This window comes from Oncorhynchus gorbuscha, linkage group LG11 (genome assembly GCF_021184085.1).
Source record: "Oncorhynchus gorbuscha isolate QuinsamMale2020 ecotype Even-year linkage group LG11, OgorEven_v1.0, whole genome shotgun sequence".
NCBI lineage: Eukaryota > Metazoa > Chordata > Actinopteri > Salmoniformes > Salmonidae > Oncorhynchus > Oncorhynchus gorbuscha.
In genome coordinates this window covers 70068713-70085671 of record NC_060183.1, presented here as the reverse complement: position 1 = coordinate 70085671, position 16959 = coordinate 70068713, and the positions used below count along the sequence as shown (strand labels likewise).

At 44.4% G+C, this 16959-nt stretch overlaps 1 pseudogene; it reads right to left on the bottom strand.

The window, feature by feature from the left end:
- Positions 1-2358: 2358 nt before the first annotated feature.
- Positions 2359-16761, bottom strand: LOC123989336 (annotated as a pseudogene).
- Positions 16762-16959: the final 198 nt, after the last annotated feature.

Here is a 16959-nt window from a genome sequence, read left to right as displayed (position 1 = left end):
GCTTTAATTTGAGGGTATTTCTATCCATTTACCGTTTAGAAATTACTACACTTTCTGTACATGGTCCCCCCATTTTAGGGGACCAAAAATATTGGGACAAATTCACTTATATGTGTTTTAAACAGGGGAGGAGGGCTCATAATAATGGCTGGAATGGTGAAAAGGGAATGGCATCAAACCATGTGATTGATGTATTTGATACCATTCCACTTGCTCCGCTCCAGCCATTACCACAAGCCTGTCCTCCCCAATATATGGTACCCCAACCTCCTGTGGTATTAAAGTAATACGATGTTGAGTATTTGGTCCCATATTCATAGTACGCAATGACATCAAACTTGAGACTCAACACCTTTTTGGATGTATTTGCTGTTTGTTTTGGTTGTGTTTGTGGATGCTTTTATGATTATGGATAATCCTGAATGAATTGTGAATAATGAGTGAGAAAGTTACATGCACAAATATCATACCAACAAGACATGCTAACCTCTCTGCATTACAATAACAGGGGAGGGTAGCATTATTTTTTTGGGGGGGAGGGGGTATATTTGTGTATCTAACTTTCTCACTCATCATTATTCATGATTTATTCAGTGTTATCTGTATTCATGGTAGCATCTACATCCATGTAGATATTATTTACAATAAAAGTGACTCCAAAATGACAATACATTTACCATTCATTTCTATAATGGAAGAGGACCATTTCACATGGGAGAAAGGAGCCATTTCATTGGATGTAGTCTGGAGAAGGTTACAATGTGCAACTAAACCAAACGCTTTCTTTCTGGCGTAGCATTTGACACGAGCAGTGTCAACAGACCCTAAAACCATCTAATCCTGAAATGAGGGAGTAAAGCTGCATTGTAACTAAAGTAACAAATCAGGATAAACAAACAAAAACAAACAGAAAAAAGACAGATGTATACAAGGACTGGGTTTATTTACTAACAAGCAGCAGATACTGAAATAGTTCAATACAATGTTCTCTGCACACACAACTCTCAGCTTCCAGAGAAGAATTGGGGAAAAAAATCTATACAAAAAATTCCTGGAGAGAAACTAGCGCTGGTCCGGTTCTCATCATCATGGTAACAGTATTCTACATTTGTACCTGAAAACTACGAGTTTAAATCTGCATCCTTGATTCATATTCTCTCTAGATAAGCATATATATTAATATACAGTTTTTTTTACCCCCATCAAAAAACCCAACATTTCTCCCAAACAATATAAGTAGCATAAGTAATGATGACCTTTTTTACAATATACATTGTCTTTTAATACAATATAAATGGGCTTGAAACATAACCAACAGTACAATATTGTTAAAACAGATGGAAAATATTTACTTTGAATCACATAGTTAATCCCTTGTTTTAGCATGTCATTAATTAGTGTATGTCTGTAATTAGATCAACTAAAAAAAACGCTTTATGGGGTGGAGAACGACTGAGGTAACCAAGATGGCCACCAAAATAGCCAACCCCTATCATGGTTGCTGGGAAACATGGGTCATATTCATTAAGCACCAAACGGAAGAAAACGTACTGAAACAGGGAGGGACGACCTAGACTTGTCTAATAAGGTCAATACGTGTCCATTTTTGTTTTTCTTTCCGTTTCAACATTTTGCTACAGTGTGCACTAATGAATATAACCCTGGTAGAGTCTCTGGTCCACGCCAAAGACTCCAATCTCCATTCCAAACCCCTATGTTAGCAGATCTGAAGGAACCAGATGGGTGCTGCCATCACCTTTTCATCAGATCTGTTTACACTAAGGGCTAGGGCCTAGGAGCAAAGGGTAGACAACTAGGGGCCAGGGGAAGGACCAAGGGGTTGCTTCTGGACCAGGCCTTTATTTAGGCGTTTCCCATCTCCACAGGACAGTGGGTAACATATGTATTTCCTGCACACATGGGTAGTTACACTGCAACATGGGAAATTGAGTTTCCTGAAAGAGTCGCACGCACGCACACACACACACACACACACACACACACACACACACACACACACACACACACACACACACACACACACACACACACACACACACACACACACACACACACACACACACACACACAGTGTGTGTGGAATGTTAATGTAACTCAACCTACTCGACTATCAAGGATGAGAAAATCAACAAGGTGCTTTAGATGTGACAGACACAAACACATTGTCTATTCTGTATGGTGTCTATGTGGACTTGTCTGTTTTATCTATTCTGTATGGTGTCTATGTGGACTTGTCTGTTTTATCTATTCTGTATGGTGTCTATGTGGACTTGTCTGTTTTATCTATTCTGTATGGTGTCTGGACTTGTCTGTTTTATCTATTCTGATGGTGTCTATGTGGACTTGTCTGTTTTATCTATTCTGTATGGTGTCTATGTGGACTTGTCTGTTTTATCTATTCTGTATGGTGTCTATGTGGACTTGTCTGTTTTATCTATTCTGTATGGTGTCTATGTGGACTTGTCTGTTTTATCTATTCTGTATGGTGTCTATGTGGACTTGTCTGTTTTATCTATTCTGTATGGTGTCTATGTGGACTTGTCTGTTTTATCTATTCTGTATGGTGTCTGGGTAAATATACTGAGTGAATAAAGGGGATTGTGATTGTCTCTATGGCAACTTGGCCAAACAAAAGGAATGCATGAAAGCAGACTGGGTCAGAGTTGAGGTCAAATGGGAGAGGACACGCACACCTACCACTCCCATCACAGCTCAGACCTGAAGCTAAACAGTGACTGTGCAAAGGAATGGACACAAGTGTTACATCAGCTCTCTTAAAGGGATAGTATGAACATTTTCAAATACATATTTGTTTCTTTACTGTTGGGTGATGTAGCCCTTTAACTAGAGAAAACAGTTCCAATCATCCCGTAGGTCTCCTGATATACTGTATACAGGCCTTCCATTAGGTCTAGATAGACAAAGATGTGGGAGTGTATCAAATCAAATATGGACGTATAATCAAACAACTAAAGCAGTGTACACATTTCTGTGAAAATGGGCTTTTTTTGACCAACCTGTGTCTAATGCTTGGATGGACGGGTTGTGACAACACACACAGGGGGTTGACGCGAGTTGCTTTGGCACAATAATGAAGGAACAGGCAATGTAACTTTTAGGCAAAGGAGGCTAATTTACAACAGGGAGGAGAGGTGCACACACACACATACACACGATTGGCATGAATGCGAAACGTACAATGAATGAGGAAAACGGCTGAGGATAGTGCAGTAGCCACACACAGTAGCCACACACAGTAGCCACACAGATGCTCACTCCAGCCAGGTCCAATTACTGCATTCCAGAGAAGAGATTCACTGATAAAAATATATATATTTTTAAAAAGCCTCCTTGTTGGTTGCCTGAGTAACACATAGTTCTGACAGAGAGAACTTCATTACCCATGAGCCTCCTCTTCCGTTGAACTTTCCTGGGATTTACTGCCACCTGTGGAACCCAGCCAATGAGAGAGAGGGGAAGGCCGTGAGTGGGGAGATGACATCACACAATGACATAATGCCACCGATTAGTAGGTTATAATGCAGCCCACTATGACATCACAATATGCTCTTTGACCTTGACATTCAATGGAATGGACACATTTTGGTGCTTGTTTCTTTTTGTCAACAGACATGCAGTCTTTACCTCCTGTGGGTGTCCTGTACACACAGAAGGAGATGGAGAAAATCAGCATACGTACCCAGTAGAGGGATGAGATGGGGCAGCCAGAAAAGGACAGAAAGATGCCACGAGATAGAACAAGGAAACAGACATAAGCTTCTCAAACACACACACACACACACACACACACACACAACCTGACCGCATCTCACTATCTGTAAGATACAAATAAATGGCACTAAGTATTTAGAGAAGAAACAGTCTAAAAGAACCCCTCTAACTGGGTACATTTCATACAAAGCTTTATCCCAGTGTCTGTGAAGGATCTGGCAAAGAGACTAACCTTTCTAAAGGCCATATTCAGACTTGAAATCTGCACACTTAACTTTCACATAAACCATCCAGTGAGGTCAATAGAAGACTTCAGTTCACATGTCTGAATAAAGCCCGAAATGACTCTCAGGTGCTTTGTGACTGACTGAAAATTAAATTCTCTCAATGCCTTGGTGTCCTTTTAGTGTGTGTGTGTGTGTTGTAGTTGTCATGCCACTGAGGAGACTGCGTTTTGTTTACCTCATGCACACAGAAAACACTAACAGTAGTTCTCAATGGTGTCAAAAAAGGAAAAGTTTACAGGGAACTCTGGAGTGGCCGGAGGAGAGGAGACGACAGGGGAGGAGGAGGAGACGGGAGGAGGAGGAGTCAGGGAAAGGAGGAGACAGGAGGAGTCAGGGAAAGGAGGAGACAGAGGAGGAGACGGGGGAGGAGGAGTCAGGGAAAGGAGGAGACAGAGGAGGAGAAAGGGAGGAGGAGGAGTCAGGGAAAGGAGGAGACAGGAGGAGAAAGGGAGGAGGAGTCAGGGAAAGGAGGAGACAGAGGAGAAAGGGAGGAGGAGTCAGGGAAAGGAGGAGACAGAGGAGGAGAAAGGGAGGAGGAGTCAGGGAAAGGAGGGAAGGAGGGAAAGGAGGACAGGGAAAGGAGGAGACAGAGGAGAAAGGGAGGAGGAGTCAGGGAAAGGAGGAGACAGAGGAGGAGAAAGGGAGGAGGAGTCAGGGAAAGGAGGAGACAGAGGAGAAAGGGAGGAGGAGTCAGGGAAAGGAGGAGACCGAGGAGGAGATGGGAGGAGGAGTCAGGGAAAGGAGGAGATGGGAGGAGGTGTCAGGGAAAGGAGGAGACAGAGGAGGAGATGGGAGGAGGAGGAGTCAGGGAAAGGAGGAGACAGAGGAGGAGATGGGAGGAGGAGGAGTCAGGGAAAGGAGGAGACAGGAGGAGAAAGGGAAGAAAAACAAGAGAAAGAAGAGAGAAGAAGAGAAGTCTTAGTTCACCTAAAGGGAGTACAGCTTATACATTATGGAGAGAAGTAACAATTGTTATTATACTCTCATCTTCAGTTTCTCTTCATTCTAGACCATGGTGTTAGTATAAGGATGTGTGTATACAGTGTGTACAGTGTGTGTTACTCCTACCTTGTGTGACAGTGTTCCTCTCGTTGAGCAGCTTGGTCTGACTGTTAGGCAGGATCTTGATCTCAGGAGATTCTGGGCTCTGGCCAACACGCGACGCCATCAAAGCATTCAGGTACTGCATCCGAGTCACCTGGCAGAGGGACTGTACTGTTAGTCTGACACACACGGAGAAAGTCTGACACACACGGAGAAAGTCTGACACACACGGAGAAAGACAAACACACACCCGTATGAGCTGCAGATCAGTGAGGGCGTGGACGGTGTAGTCAGGACAGTAGCTGGACGGGCTGGCGGCGTCTCCCATCTCAAATGGATCCCTGGGAGGACGACGCTGGGTCGAAACTGGAGACTGGTGCACTGGACACACACACACACACACACACACACACACACACACACACACACACACACACACACACACACACACACACACACACACACACACACACACACACACACACACACACACACGCTGCAGTCAGCTAAATGTTGTGCTACCGCCAGTAAATTTATGCCATGATGGTGTTGCACTGAATTTCACAGCGAACTCAAGAGACAGAACTCCAGTGTCAGCTCATTTTGTGCTTCCCTGTCAAACTGTGCTGCCTTCAAATTCAGCATCAACTAATTATGACACTACCTTTGCATTATGTAATCAAATAATGACAACAGAGTAAATGTAAATGAGGCTAGTAGTCTGGAACTCATCCTAGAACAGGGGCAGGTAACTATATTCAGCCACAGGAACATATTTGTTGGAGCGAACGGCTCGCAGTCGCCGTTCCAATTCATCCCAAAGGTGTTGGATGAAGTTGAGGTCAGGGTTCTGTGCAGGCCAGTCAAGTTCTTTCACACAGATCTCAATAAAACATTTCTGTATGGACCTCGCTTTGTGCACGCGGGAATTGTCATGTTGAAACAGGAAATGGCCTTCCCCAAACTGTTGCCACAAAGTTGGAAGCACAGAATCATCTAGAATGTCATTGTATGCTGTAGCATTAAGACTTCCCTTCACTGGAACTAAGGGGCCTAACCCGTCCACATACTTTTGGAAATATAGTCTTGTTTTAATCGTGGGAACACTGAGAACAAAACTGATTTCTTGCTGAATTTGACAAAAAACTATTTTGTAAAAAAAAAGACTTACGGGCCAATTTGGCTGACTCCTGTCCTATCAGCTCTAGCAAACCGATGTGGACTGATAATCTACAGGGATGTATTCAATAGGCACTAAGCAGAGGAAAACAGACCGAAACGTTGTGAAACATTTCATAACATCTTCCATTGACAGCCCTAATGAGCATGACCCAGGTAATGGTACGAGTGAGGGATCTAAGCATGTGCGTGCTGCAGTTCTGTGTCTTACCTGAGGTTGGCGCTGTGAGTGCAGACACACCGTAGTATGTGAACGCTCCGTTTTCAAACTTCAAGCCCTCTTTACCGATTTCAACCTCCACACGCCCCTACAGGGACATAGTCAAGTACTGTTAAACATGTGCATGCGCCAACACACACACACAACCACAGACCTGTAGTAGCAGTATGAAGTAGTCTATGGGGTGGTTGTGTGTGTGTAGAGGTCGTGGTCACACACACTGACCTGTAGTAGCAGTATGAAGTAGTCTATGGCGTAGTTGTGTGTGTAGAGGTAGTGGTCACACACACACACTGACCTGTAGTAGCAGTATGAAGTAGTCTATGGGGTGGTTGCGTGTGTAGAGGTAATGGTCACACACACTGACCTGTAGTAGCAGTATGAAGTAGACTATGGCGTGGTTGTGTGTGTAGAGGTAGTGGTCACACACACTGACCTGTAGTAGCAGTATGAAGTAGTCTATGGCGTAGTTGTGTGTGTAGAGGTAGTGGTCACACACACACACTGACCTGTAGTAGCAGTATGAAGTAGTCTATGGGGTGGTTGTGTGTGTAGAGGTAGTGGTCACACACACACACTGACCTGTAGTAGCAGTATGAAGTAGTCTATGGCGTGGTTGTGTGTGTAGAGGTAGTGGTCACACACACACACACACTGACCTGTAGTAGCAGTATGAAGTAGTCTATGGGGTGGTTGTGTGTGTAGAGGTAGTGCTCACACACACACACTGACCTGTAGTAGCAGTATGAAGTAGTCTATGGGGTGGTTGTGTGTGCAGAGGTAGTGGTCACACACACACACTGACCTGTAGTAGCAGTATGAAGTAGTCTATGGCGTAGTTGTGTGTGTAGAGGTAGTGGTCACACACACACACTGACCTGTAGTAGCAGTATGAAGTAGTCTATGGGGTGGTTGTGTGTGTAGAGGTAGTGGTCACACACACACACTGACCTGTAGTAGCAGTATGAAGTAGTCTATGGCGTGGTTGTGTGTGTAGAGGTAGTGGTCACACACACACACACACACTGACCTGTAGTAGCAGTATGAAGTAGTCTATGGGGTGGTTGTGTGTGTAGAGGTAGTGGTCACACACACTGACCTGTAGTAGCAGTATGAAGTAGTTCGATCCCCGGGACCACCCATACGTAGAATGTATGCACACATGACTGTAAGTCGCTTTGGATAAAAGCGTCTGCTAAATGGCATATATGAAGTAGTCTATGGGGTGGTTGTGTGTGTAGAGGTAGTGGTCACACACACACACACTGACCTGTAGTAGCAGTATGAAGTAGTCTATGGGGTGGTTGTGTGTGTAGAGGTAGTGGTCACACACACACACTGACCTGTAGTAGCAGTATGAAGTAGTCTATGGGGTGGTCACACACACACACTTGTGTGTGTAGAGGTAGTGGTCACACACACACACTGACCTGTAGTAGCAGTATGAAGTAGTCTATGGGGTGGTTGTGTGTGTAGAGGTAGTGGTCACACACACTGACCTGTAGTAGCAGTATGAAGTAGTCTACGGGGTGGTTGTGTGTGTAGAGGTAGTGGTCACACACACACACTGACCTGTAGTAGCAGTATGAAGTAGTCTATGGGGTGGTTGTGTGTGTAGAGGTAGTGGTCACACACACTGACCTGTAGTAGCAGTATGAAGTAGTCTATGGGGTGGTTGTGTGTGTAGAGGTAGTGGTCACACACGCACACTGACCTGTAGTAGCAGTATGAAGTAGTCTATGGGGTGGTTGTGTGTGTAGAGGTAGTGGTCACACACACACACTGACCTGTAGTAGCATGGGGTGGTTGTGTGTGTAGAGGTAGTGGTCACACACGCACACTGACCTATATGTATGTAAGTAGTCTATGGGGTGGTTGTGTGTGTAGAGGTAGTGGTCACACACACACACTGACCTGTAGTAGCAGTATGAAGTAGTCTATGGGGTGGTTGTGTGTGTAGAGGTAATGGTCACACACACACACACTGACCTGTAGTAGCAGTATGAAGTAGTCTACAGGGTGGTTGCGTGTGTAGAGGTAATGGTCACACACACACACTGACCTGTAGTAGCAGTATGAAGTAGTCTACAGGGTGGTTGCGTGTGTAGAGGTAGTGGTCGGGGCTCAGGCGGTTGGAGGGGTCAAAGTGAACTTCCTGGTTGACACTGGGGTGGCGGAGCAGGTGGAACAACACCTTCTCTGACACGCGGGCTGGACTGAAGTGCTCTACCTCTGCAAGGAGAGACACACACACACACCACCTTTTCAGAACACACACTGATTATCATTGCTTTGTTCAAGCATCCTGTCTAACACACAGGTCTGTGGAGCTTTAGTTATCCAATACATTTGTGTAGGGCCGGGGCAAAAGCCTGCAACTCTCCAGGAGCAGGGTAGGCGAACCCTGGCCTATGGTTTCATCACTGATCAAAAGCATACTAGTTTGTCAAACAAACGTTACATCTCGTCTTTTCTATTGTAATTATTTACACTATTCTATCGTAGGATACATTCTCTTCTATGTTCAGTCCAAACCTCAGCGGCTAAAGGTCAATCTATGTCAAGAAGCTGGAGAGGACAGAGAGAGGTCAAGTAACACCCACCCACATCCAGAGTGTAGTCCTATAATGCAGACAGATTAACGATCTTGGTTGAATATCCATTCCTGCATATTTTCCCCTGTGAAGACTTCTAGTGTGTTTCCATTAACTTCTGTTACAGTGATGTAATCATTACTAGTGGTGATAGTGTTACTGTCCTGGTTAGAGGTCGACCGATTATGATTTTTCAATGCCGATACCAATATCGATTATTGGAGGACCCAAAAAATAAGATACCAATTAATCGGCCTATCTTTTTATATAAATGTGTAATAATGACAATTACAACAATACTGAATAAACAATGAACACTTATTTCAACTTAATATAATACATACATGAAAATCTATTTAGTCTCAAATAAATAATGAAATATATGTATATACTGTACTCTATATCATCTACTGCATCTTTATGTAATACATGTATCACTAGCCACTTTAAACTATGCCACTTTGTTTACATACCCTACATTACTCATCTCATATGTATATACTGTACTCGATACCATCTACTGCATTTTGCCTATGCCGTTCCGTACCATCACTCATTCATATATCTTTATGTACATATTCTTTATCCCTTTACACTTGTGTGTATAAGGTAGTAGTTATGGAATTGTTAGGTTAGATTACTCGTTGGTTATTACTGTATTGTCGGAACAAGAAGCACAAGCATTTCGCTACACTCGCATTGACATCTAACCATGTGTTTGTGACAAATAACATTTGATTTGAAACATGTTCAATTTGGGTTAAATAATGCAAAAACACAGTGTTGGAGAAGAAAGTAAAAGTGCAATATGTGCCATGTAAAAAAAAGCTAACGTTTAAGTTCCTTGCTCAGAACATGAGAACATATGAAAGCTGGTGGTTCAATATTCCCAGTTCTTCAATATTTCCAGTTAAGAAGTTTTAGGTTGTAGTTATTATAGGAATTATGACCCATCAACTATTTCCTTTTATACCATTTGTTTTTCATTTACCTTTGACTATTGGATGTTCTAATAGGCACTTTAGCATTGCCAGCCTAATCTCAGGAGTTGATAGGCTTGAAGTCATAAACAGCGTGTGAATCAAGCATTGCGGCCTACCCCCACTCCGTCAGACTGCTCTATCAAATCATAGACTTAATTATAATAAACACACAAATACAAGCCGTAGGTCATTAATATGGTCAAATCCGGAAACTATAATTTCGAAAACAAAACGTTTATTCTTTCAGTGAAATACAGAACCGTTCCGTAATTTATCAAACGGGTGGCATCCCTAAGTCTAAATATTCCTGTTACATTGTACAACCTTCAATGTTATGTCATAATTACGTAAAATTCTGGTCAATTAGTTCGCAACGAGCCAGGCGGCCCAAACTGTTGCATATACCCTGACTCTGCGTGTACCCAGACACAATTCCCCTAGTTAATATTGCCTGCTAACATTAATTTATTTGAACTAAATAGGCAGGTTAAAAAATGTTTTACTTCCGTGTATTGATTTCAAGAAAGGCATTGATGTTTATGGTTAGGTACATTCGTGCAACGATTGTGCTTTTTTCGCAAATGCGCTTTTGTTAAATCATCCACCGTTTGGCGAAGTAGGCCGTGATTCCATGATTAATTAACAGGCACCGCAATGATTATATGCAACGCAGGACAAGCTAGTTAACCTAGTAATGTCATCAACCATGTGTAGTTAACTAGTGATTATGTGAAGATTGATTGTTTTTTATAAGATAAGTTTAATGCTAGCTAGCAACTTACCTTGGCTCCTTGCTGCACTCGTGTAACAGGTGGTCAGCCTGCCACGCAGTTTCCCCATGGAGTGCAATGTAATCGGCCACGATCGGCGCCCAAAAATGCAGATTACCGATTGTTATGAAAACTTGAAATCGTCCCTAATTAAATCGGCCATGCCCATTAGTCGGTCGACCTCTAGTCCTGGGAAACCACTGACTGAATGAGACAGGTACCGCAACAACACAACTCACGAGATCATTGTATGTCTCCGTGCGTTACGCACACGCGTGCGCACCCTCACCTCTGGAGAGGAAGCGGTGTGTGGCCAGCAGTAGCTGAGGTGAGGTGCGGATCTTGGGTTCTCCCTCTGGGAGTTTGAACAGAGAGAACTCTTGGTGGACACTGCGAGGTTCCAGAGGAATCTCCAGAGGGGCCATCGGACGCTTCACCTTCATGTCCACTACAGATAGGGCGGAGGGGGTAGGGGTTAGGGGGCAGGGAGAGGTGTTAGGGGGCAGGGAGAGGTGTTAGGGGGCAGGGAGAGGTGTTAGAAGAGAGGGATGAAAGAGGATGAGATTAGGTAAGACAATGCCGGAGAGAAGGAGAAGTGATGTTTAACCATCAATATTTCCTTACAAAATACACATTCCATCCTCTTTCCCAACCATTTAGTGTAGACATTGCAGACAGACAGACAAAGAGAGACAGACAGACACACACTACCGTTCAAAGGTTTGGGGTCACTTACAGAGCTGTGTAGGCCCCGGTGTACAACTGAGCAAGAGGACAAGTACATTAGAGTGTCTAGTTTGAGAAACAGGTGCCTCACAAGTCCTCAACTGGCAGCTTCATTAAATAGTACCCGCAAAACACCAGTCTCAACGTCAACAGTGAAGAGGCGACTTCGGGATGCTGGCCTTCTAGGCAGAGTTCCTCTGTCCAGTGTCTGTGATCTTAATCTTTTCTTTTTATTGGCCAGTCTGAGATATGTATTTTTCTTTGCCCTAGAAGGACAGAATCCCGGAGTCGCCTCTTCAATGTTGACGTTGAGATGGGTGTTTTACGGGTACTATTTAATGAAGCTGCCAGTTGAGGACTTGTGAGGCGTCCGTTTCTCAAACTAGACACTGCAATGTACTTGTTCTCTTGCTCAGATCTGCACCGGGGCCTCCCACTCCTTTCTATTCTGATTAGAGACAGTTTGCGCTGTTCTGTGAAGGGAGTAGTACACAGTGTTGTACGAGATCTTCAGTTTCCTGGAAATTTCTTGCATGGAATAGCCTTCATTTCTCAGAACAAGAATAGACTGACAAGTTTCAGAATAAAGTTATTTGTTTCTGGCCATTTTAAGCCTGTAATCAAACCCACAAATGCTGATGCTCCAGATATTCAACTAGTCTAAAGGCCAGTTTTATTGCTTCTTTAAATCAGAACAACAGTTTTCAGCTGTGCTAACGTAATGGTTTTCTAATGATCAATTAGCCTTTTAAAATTATAAACTTGGATTAACTAACACAACATGCCATTGGAACACAGGAGTGATGGTTGCTGATAAATGTAGATATTCCATTAAAATCAGCCGTTTCCAGCTACAATAGTCATTTACAACATTAACATGGTCTACACTGTATTTCTGATCAATTTGATGTTATTTTAATGGACAAAAAAATGTTGCTTTTCTTTCAAAAACAAGGCCATTTCTACGTGTATGCGCACACACACACACACACACACACACACACACACACACACACGGTTTCTCGTGCTCTCTCTCTTACTGTAGCCGTCGGACTCATCCAGGATCTCTGATTTGATGATCTCCTCGATGACATCCTCCAAGGTGACCAATCCCAGCACCTCGTAGAAGGGATCCCCCTCACCCTCGTTGTTCACCTTCTGAACGATGGCCAGGGCAGAGTTTCCTGGAGAGAGAGGGGGGTGAAAGGGGGTTGAGGTCAAAGTTGAGGAGAGCTGGGTACCTTAGTGGTCATATCGCAAGCCGACCACAACTTTTTCCACATTAGTCCACAAGGTGGGTAGGAGTGACGGTAAAGAAATTGACTTGATATTGTGGCTATATTTCTAAAACGATCACCACACACACACGTATTAACGCACACACACACACACACACACACACACACACACACACACACACACACACACACACACACACACACACACACACACACACACACACACACACACACACACACACACACACACACACACACACACACACACACACACACACACCTTTCTTGAACTCCTCCAGCATGGCGTCCAGTTTAGTGTCATTGAAGACAAAGTGCAGTGGGTGATTGTAGAACTTGGTGATGGTCGTCATGGGAGTACTGTCGTCAGGATCGACCAGAGCCAGGTCCTTAACGAACAAGATCTCCACGATGTTGGACCTGGGTAAATTACATTAGATACCTGTTAGTGTGTGTGTGTGCGCTTGAATGACCCACCTGTCTTCTTTGTAGACAGGATGTGTCTGTATGTTTCTTTAAGTGTATGTCCCTGTATGTGTGTGTGTGTTTTTGAATGACCCATCCACCCACTTCTCCTCTTCATAGATGGGGACTCGTGTGTATCCACTCTGCATGATCTCTGACATGGTGGAGAAATCCAGCACAGCGGTGGACAGTGCAGCATGCAGAACAAGTCGATAATGATGGATTATCATTAAGTGTTGTTAGTCTAAGGATGTCCTCCTAACTGGATCTTCCTGATCTAATTGTCTAAGTGGTCTAACTAATGTTGTTATGGTCTAATGTTGTTATGATCTAATGGTCTAAAACTCTAATGCTCCTTCACAAACTCAATGTTGCAGATCACAATGACTGAGTCGCGATAATGCTAAATGGATTATAACATTAACTCTGTGTCAAAGAACTTTACAATCCCTTATCAACTCATAGCCTCTAAACCCTAGACAGAGGGCAGTCACCTCCAGTCCTGCAAGCTTTTCAGCCGTCGCAAACCTGATCAGGTGTGGTAATGTTGGGCTGGAACAAAAGCCTGCCCCTGTTGGTCCTCATGACCAGGTGGGGTACAGGGGCTAGATATAGATTTAGTTTATTGCAGTATGGGAATCACCATAGACACAGTTGTCCTATTGATGAGTGATAGAGCAGTGTATGGCAACCATGGAAATAACACACATGGTCATACCGATGTGTGTCAGGTACCTGTAGGGATCATTGACGTTGGCGCGGATCATCTCCATGGCCCTCTCCCTCACACCGCAGGTGCTGATGTCACGTCTCAACACCAGGTCCAGCACCAGGCCCAGCGGGCACGACAGTGGGCACGTCAGCACCATACACACCTGGCAGAGGAAGATGTAACCTGTTCAATCCTACCTTCTTGTTAAGAAAAAAATGTATATGAGGTTGCTAGGAGCCACCGGTCCAGGTATTCCCTCCCTGTTTGAGTCTGTTATCTCTCGGTTGGTGCCTAATGAACATGACCCTTTCCTTCTGTTAGGTTCCATACAGACCTGTGCCAGCCAGGTGAAGCCTGGGGCTAGCTGGAAGCCGTAGCCGGAACACACTATGTGGGGAACAAGCTCTGACACCAGGAAGATGAGGAACCCGCTGGTGAAGACGGCGGGCGCTATGGAACCCAGGACCCTGTAGAGTAGCACACCGAGAACCGAGTGGCCCAGAGCGCACAGGAACAGCAGAGAACACACCTAGAACCGAGAGTGTGGATGGTGTGAAGTTTTATAGTGTGGATTTCAGAGTGATGTCATACATTTGATTTAAGACGGTAGGCCAGGGGTCTCTAGACTTGGATGTGCAGGTTTTTATTCCAACCTAGCACTAACACAGGGTTGGGGAGTAACTGATTACATAGAAAATTTAATCAGTTGCGTTTCCAGTTAAAATATTGGAATCAGATGAGATACTTTTGAAAAACTAGATGATTTCTTCTCAGATTACTTTTAAATTCAGAAAGGATGTTTGTGAAAAAAATACATCATGATACCTAAATGTTTTTGCAGTGACATTAAATTCAGCATTGAAAAAAGCTGCATGTTTAAGTTTGTGCCATCTGAGCGAGTCTAACCCCAAATCAGAGACTACTATGATGACACATCAAATGCGGTTGATGGATCCCTTTTGTCTTCTTCTAATGCCTCTTAAAGGAAATGTAATCCAAAGTTACAAAGTAATCAGATTACATGACTGAGTTTGGTTAATACAAAAGTTACATTACTGATTACAAATTTGGACAGGTAACCAGTAATGGATTATATTTAAAAAGTAACCTACCTAACCCTGATAACATACCTATTTCAACAAATTAAGGTCCAGACACGAGCTGATTGTTTGAAACAAGTGTGTTAGTGCTGGGATGGAACAAAAGCCTGCACACCCAGTAGCATAGCATCCAGGAGGGGTATACATTGGGACCCCAGGCATAGGCGTCATGCAACCTAAAAATCTGAGGGGACAAAGTATTGAGGCTCTGCCCCCCTGTCCGTAAATTTGAGAATTTGGCATTTTTTTCAAACATCTGAAACATATTTGTTATGCAATCTATAGCCATAATCATTATTCTTAATTCAATTAAGAAAAAAAACATGTTTATTTCTGCATATCAAAGCATACCTCGAGTTGTCCTTTTTTGAAGAAACAAAATATGCTAAATATGCTCAAATCTTGGTAAAAGGTTGAAAGGAATGTGAGTTTTATTCAGCACATTTATTCAGTCTACCAACCTTGCCAGCTAAAATAGATAATCTAGCTACTCTAATTTGATTTATAGCCTAAAATTGCTACTTGGTAGCTAGTTATGAGGTTTGGTAGATCGGAAATGTATGTGGGCTAGCTAACGCCAACTTGCTAAAAGGCTAGAAGTATTACAGAGAAGAAAAAGAAAAAAAAACATTTTTTTATATAACCAGGACAAATCTGAAGTATGTGCCCCTGTATCCTCCATGGACATCACGTCTCTGACCCCAGGTCTAATCCTTGTGTAAATTGTAGTAGTTGTTGAAGTAGTAGTGACCCACCAGGCAGTTGCCTCGTCTCCGGATTGGCTCGAGGCGCTTGGCGGCCCGTTTGTCCTCCTCGGAGCCGCAGCTGTGGAAAACGTAGAGCTCCAGGGGGTCCAGCCACAACACGCTGAGGTTCACACTCCTCAGTACCCCGCACACCAGGATCAGCAGCACGATCAGCACCGCCATACCCCACGGAGGGATGTAGTCTGCCGGGAGACCTGCGTCGTTGTTGATCTGCAACCTGTCCGGTCCCACCGAAACCCAGCTTCCGTTCTTCAGCACGCACAGGTGGTGGTGGTAGGTAGGGTTGGCATCATCCCCTCCTCCCGTGGAGGATGCAGTGGGAGAGATGCTGCTCTTGTCCCGCGTCTGTACCGTTATCAACCCGCTGTACTCCTCGTCCGCTGTGAACTCCCCGGTGACCTGGAAGGCGGCGGAGACACGGCGGGTCTCTTGCTCGCACGGGTCAGCGGCATCCTCCACCACCCCGGTCTCCTCCTGTCTTGTTCCAGCGAACGCCACCCACGGCCAGGTCCCATTTAGATCCCAACCGAACAGCCGAAGCTTGAAACTGGCCCCTTGCGGCGCAGAGATGATCCGCTCCTTCATATACACCTGGCCTTCTGGATCCTCCAGTCGCAGCCCCAGAACCCACGGGGCTTGCTGGGTGCAGGCGCCGTCCCTGATCCTCCAGCAGAGCAATAATATCATCAACAAGAACCGTAGGTCTGCCAAGCTGGCCACCATATTGGAATTGGGCAGCTGGGCTTTGCGCGAATCATGTGACTGTCTGCCAGTGTCGCAGCTGCCCGCCCACCGAGGCTCTACGAAGCCACACAGCGCTCAGGAAGAAACTGGTTCCCTTTCGACGCCATTTTGGGGAGAAAGTGAATGAGCTTCGTTACGTCCACTGCTCTCGTTTGGAGCCGCAATGGACGTAAATTCCTATTTTCTTTTTAAAACGCCTTCTCGAAAATTAACCAATGAGTCTTTATGGCTGATGACACCCAATCAAAAAACTGGATTGTACCACGCCCATATTTGTTTGGGAATCTTAACAAGTCAGCTTCCAGCCAAATGAAAAGGTCCTTGCTATTCGGGATCCTTGGGACGTCCCTACCCCGCCA